The following is a 6000-nucleotide window of genomic DNA, read 5'->3' as shown; positions in this document are numbered from 1 at the left end:
TACAAAATGAAGAAATCTAAGATGCCTCTGCCTCTCAGTCATCACGTCTTCGTTTCTGGGTGCAGCTCACGGGGTCTCTCACTGGACTGAACCAGGTGTGGGAGTGATAGAGAGTGGAGGTTAGGAGCTTCGGTGCTTAGAATTTGTCCCCTTCAAAATCATGTTGAAACTTAGCTCCCATTGTGGTGCTCTTAAAAGGTGGGACCTTTTGGGAAGTGATTAAGTCATGAGGGCTCCATGTCATAAATGGATTAGTGACTTGTAAAAGGGCTGGGGGGAACCAGGTTAGGTCTGTTGCCCTTCTGTGTACATTGTTTTGAACTAAAATCCCAAATAGTCCTAAGTAGGTGTATTGCAGCCTCTGAAGAAAACTGATCAACAAGGCCTCTATTTCCACATTCAGTTTCTGAACAAACTGAGGAATAAGGCAAGATGTAAGGTTGATGGAGAGTCGAGGATGGGAGAAGAGTAGGGCGTTTGAGCAGCATATCGGCCTCCCCTTCTTGCTTCACCTCGCTCTCACTGCCTGCCTGCCTGCTCGCCACCCAGAACATCTTCCACCATGGCCACCTCCGCAAATTCCCACTTAAACAAAGGCAGCAGGCAGGTGTGTATGTCCCTGCCTCAGAGTGAGAAAGTCCAAGCCATGTATATCTGGATCAATGGTACAGGAGAAGGTCTGTGCTGCAAGAACCACACCATGGACTTTGAGCCCAAGTGTGCAGAAGAGTTACCTGAGCAGAATTTTGATGGCTCTAGTGCTTCCCAGTCTGAAGGTTCCAACAGTGACATGTATCTCGTGCCTGCTGCCATGTTCCAGGACCCCTTCCACAAGGACCCCAACAAGCTGGTGTTCTGTGAAGTTTTCAAGTATAATCAATCGAAAGCCTGCAGAGACCAATTTGAGGCACACCTGTAAGTGCTAATGGACGTGGTGAGCACCCAGCACCCCTGGTTTGGAATGGAGCAGGAATCCACATTGATGGGGACAGATGGGCTCCCCTACGGTTGGCCCTCCAATGGCTTCCCTGGGCCCCAGGGTCCTTCTTACTGTGGTGTGGGAGCAGACAGAGCCTATGGCAGGGAAATCGTGGAGGCTCACTACCAAGCCTGCTTGTATGCTGGAGTCAAGATTGCCGGGACTAATGCCGAGGTCATGCCTGCCCAGTGGGAATTCCAAATTGGACCCTGTGAAGGAATCAGCATGGGAGATCATCTCTGGGTGGTTGGTTTCATCTTGCATTGTGTGTGTGAAGACTTTGAAGTGATAGCAACCTTTGATCCCAAGCCCATTCTTGGGAACTGGAATGGTACAGGCTGCCATACCAACTTTAGCACCAAGGCCATGCAAGTACATTGAGGAGGCCATCGAGAAACTAAGCAAATGGCACCAGTACCACATTCGTACCTACATACGATCCCAAGTGGGGTCTGGACAATGCCCAGCGCCTAACTGGGTTCCACGAAACATCCAACATCAACGACTTTTCTGCTGGCGTAGCCAACCGTAGTGCCAGCATCCGCATTCTCTGGACTGTCGGCCAGGAAAAGAAGGGCTACTTTGAAGACTGTCGTCCCTCTGGCAACTGCGACCCCTTCTGGGTTGACAGAAGCCCTCATCCGCATGTGTCTTCTCAATGAAACTGGCAATGAGCCTTTATAGTACAAAAACTAAATGCACTAGACTTCCAGCCATTGAGCCCCTCTGGTTCTCCATCCCACTCCAAATCTTCCCCCTCTCCCAGTTGTCCCAATTGTAACTCAAAAGGGTGGAACATTAAGATCATTTTTTATTCCTCATGCCCAGTTAATCTTGTTTTCTTTGACCAAGATAGAGGGGTCAAGTTCTTAATCTCTTTGTACCCACCCTCCTTTTTTGCCCTATCACTGAAGTGTTCTAGTGCACTAGTGGGCAGGGAGGAATTAATCCCCCCCTCCATTAACACCCCATTACTTCCACTTAATGGGGTGAGCTTGTCTAGTGGGCACAGCTATCTGGGCGGAGTACGTCTGCTGGAGGGGGAGGACATTTTCTTTAGGGTAGCTGAAAGGGGAAGACCTGGCTTACTCTAGGTTACGACTTCCATTGGTGGAAAAGCTGAAGAGATTATAACCAACATTCCACTGTAAGTGGGAATTAGGAGAGAAAGTAGAGGTTGGAGATCAGGGAGGGAAATGTTTGGTCTCAGGCCACACTTCCCTTGCTTGGGCCAAAATGCCCTCCACTCAGCAAAGAGCTCTGGGTAAACTGATGGATAGCCCTACCTTAAAAGAAGGAAAGGTTCTTATTTCTTGGTCCTCCTTTATAACAAAAAGCAGAGTAGTATTTTTATATTGAAATGTAAAAACAAAAAAATTATATATATGGGTGTGTGGATTGTGTTTCTAAAGGTGAAAACCGTCTGGGTCACAGGGAGCCAAAGTAAAGAAAGAGAAGTATCTCCTTTAGAGAAGGAGGTGAGGGAAGTGGTGCTTAGAAGGTTGGTAATTGGGGTTAATTCCTTGTTACCATTTCAGGGTCTGCCCTGCCCACCCTCTAGAGGAAGTGGGCACTGGTAAATTGACAGGCAGATGCAGGCTAACTAACAGTCACTTGATGGCCATGGCTCTGTTTTGCAAGATACATGTACTTGTCCACACACGGGTTTGGAAATGAGTTGGCTGGTCAACGTGAGTATGTTACCGACAGAGGGGATACACACGTGTTGGAGTTATTTTCTAGTAGGAATAGCATGTCACTAAAGCAGGCCTTTAGATATATTAAAAAAAAAAAATTAAGAGCAAAATAGAAGTTTAGATTTTAATCAAATTATAGGGTTTCTAAGTAATTTTACGTAATTACTCATTTGCTTCAACTGTGTCCTTTCACCTCTGCTCTTGGAGGAGGCAGAGAGGGCTGGTGGCAAAACCACTTGTGATCTTGTATCCTTTTGTCTTCTCCCAGGGCAAAATACTCTTTTCCTTTGTTAAGAGTGCTGAGGAGTTATTTTTTTCTTTTATAATTAAAAAAAACTTCTGGCTCGGCACCCGTAGCACAGTGGTTACACCGTGTGTACATTGGCGCCAGCCACATATACCGAGGGTGGTGGATCCGAACCCAGCCCGGGGCCAGCTAAACAACTGGAACAAAAAAAAAAATAGCCGGGCATTGTGGTGAGTGCCTGTAGTTCCAGCTACTCAGGAGGCAAGAGAATCACTTAAGCCCAGGAGTTTGAGGTTGCTGTCAGCTGTGATGCTACGGCACTCTACTGAGGGCAATACAGTGAGATTCTGTCTCAAAAAAACAAAAAGAAAAAACAAAAAACAACAACACCCTCCCCCCCACCTTCATCTAACATCTCCCCTCCTGTTCTCTGCTGTTTTTTTGTGTTAGCTGCAGCAGACCAGCTGTGGTTCTGCATGTTGCTGTGATGACTTTTAATTGCCATGTATAGTACATTCAGAGTTAGATAACTCCTCCTTGTAAACAAACTGTAACTACCCAGAGCAGCTATTATAAATCAGCCTACCACTTATTAAAAGGAAGAAAGAAAGAAAGAAAGATGTAAGGTTGACAGAAGATTCAAACATTTACTTTATTATTAATAAAGTCTAAGTTGGAGTACCCAACTTATTGTGAGAGCTAAAAGGCATGTCTAATTCACTGTTTTCAGGAAGAAAAACATTGTCCATGCAGTTATTTATTTATTTACTTTTTGAGACAGAGTCTCACTCTGTCGTCCTCAGAAGACTGCTGTGGTATCACAGCTCCTAGCAACCTCAAACTCTGGGCTCAATGCCTCATGCCTCAGCGTCCCTAGTAGCTGGGACTACAGGAACCTGGCACAACGTCCCTGCTATTTTTTTTCTTTTTTTAAAGAGGTGGGGTCTCCCTATTGCTCAGGCTGGTCTCCAACTCCTGAGCTCAAGCAATACACTCATCTCTGCCTCCCAGGGAGCTAGGATTCCCGGTGGGAGACACTATGCCCAGTCTTATTTGTGTAGTTGTGGACCAGGACAGCCCTCCCCATGTCCTGGGAAGAGTCTGTGCCTGAGAGCAGCAAATGCCTTCCCAATGGGGACTCCAGCTCACAGGTGAAATGAAGGAAGAACCTGAGCCAGTCATGAGTGGCTTTTTTCCTCCTCAAATTTACCACTCAGATTAAGTTCTTTTTTTTTTTTAATTTTAGTTAAGTTCCATCATGCAACATAGGGGCCAGGAGTTTCCTTCCATATTTCCACGTAGAAAGAAACATCAAGAGAAGGGAGTTTCCCTTTTGAACTTGCATTAGGTATGGGGTAGATAGGAGAAGAATTTTACTATTCATTTTATACTCCTCTGTCTTACACCTGTATGACTCTTAATATTAAAAGCTTGAGAAGAACATGAATAGGAGGCAGAAGGGTTTGTTGTGTGCTTTACCTTCACTATGGCTTTCTGTTGTTGTTATTTCACCACTCTGTCATCCCCCCTGGAGATTTAGTTTGGACCAACTGACAAGAGGAGATGATGAAGAGATTAAAGTAAGAAGAAAGGAATAAATTCCAGGTCAATACTGTAAGTCACTTCTCATAAAGAGCAAACTCCAGGGCACATTGTCACTTGGTCTCTAACCCGGAAGCCACATCTCAGTTCACTTCTGCAGAGTTACCTTCATTTCACTCCCTGAGAGATGTAGGCCTGCAATGCCATCTCAGCCACCCTGTTCTATTAGATTCTAGATAGCCTTGTTTTCTATTCTTCTATGTGAATAAATCCTTTTTAAAAAATTAAATCATAGCTGTGTACATTAATGCAATCATGAGGTACAATGTGCTGGTTTTATATACAATTTGAAATTGTTTCATCAAACTGGTTAACATAGCCTTCATGGCATTTTCTTACTTATTGTGTTAAGACATTTATATTCTATATTTATTAAGTTTCACATGTACCCTTATAAGATGCACCATAGGTGTGGTCCCACAAATTACCGTCCCTCCACTCAACCTCCCCCCTCCCCTGCCCTCCTTTGCCCCTTTTACCCATATTCTTGGGCTATAATTGGGTTATAGCTTTCATATGAGAGCTATAAATTGGTTTCATAGTAGGGCTGAGTACATTGGATACTTTTTCTTCCATTCTTGAGATACTTTGCTAAGAATAATATGTTCCAGCTCCATCCATGTAAACATGAAAGAGGTAAAGTCTCCATCTTTCTTTAAGGCTGCATACTATTCCATGGTGTACATGTACCACAATTTATTGATCCATTTGTGGGTCAATGGGCATTTGGGCTTCTTCCATGACTTAGCAATTATGAATTGGGCTGCAATAAATATTCTGGTACAAACATCTTTGTTAAAGTATGATTTTTGGTCTTCTGGATATATACCTAGTAGAGGAATTTTTTTTTTTTTTTTTTGAGCTAGAGTCTCACTCTGTTGCCCAGGCTAGTATGCCCTGGTGTAGCTTAGCTCACAGCAACCTCAAACTCCTGGGTTCAAGACATCTCCCTGGCCAGGCATGGTGGCTCACACCTGTAAATCCTAGCACTCTGGAGGGGCTGAGCAGAGTGAATTACTGGAGCTCAGGAGTTCAAGACCAGCCTGAGCAAGAGTGAGACTCTGTCTCTACTAAGAAAATCTAGCCTGGTGTTGTGGCGGGTGCCTGGAGTCCCAACTATGCAGGAGGCTGAGACAAGAGGATTGCTTGAGCCTGAGAGTTTGAGGTTGCTATGAGCTGTGATGCCATGGGCATTCATTCCCAGGGCAACTGAGGAAGACTCTCTGTCTCAAAAGAAAAAAAAGAGAGAGATCTTCCTGCCGAAGTCCTAAGATTGCAGGTGTGAGCCACTTCACCTGGCCTGTGTGAAGAAATTCTACCTGGAGGAGGAGAATTTGGGGAGGTCTCTCAGGCCTTGGAACAGCCTGATGTGGACTACTCCAGCAAGGCTGGTTTGACCCTGGGCCTTCACTCTGCACTCTGTCTACTCCTGTCACGCTGTTGCACTGCAGAACAATTCCTCTAAATCTCAGAAC

The 6000-nt window shown here is 45.0% G+C and overlaps 1 pseudogene; it reads left to right on the top strand.

Annotated features, from left to right (window-relative positions):
- Positions 1-562: 562 nt before the first annotated feature.
- LOC128588519 (glutamine synthetase-like) lies at positions 563-1792 on the top strand (annotated as a pseudogene).
- Positions 1793-6000: the final 4208 nt, after the last annotated feature.

Source organism: Nycticebus coucang, chromosome 1 (assembly GCF_027406575.1).
Source record: "Nycticebus coucang isolate mNycCou1 chromosome 1, mNycCou1.pri, whole genome shotgun sequence".
NCBI lineage: Eukaryota > Metazoa > Chordata > Mammalia > Primates > Lorisidae > Nycticebus > Nycticebus coucang.
Note: the sequence above shows the minus strand (reverse complement) of the source record. Positions and strands in the feature narration are given on the sequence as shown.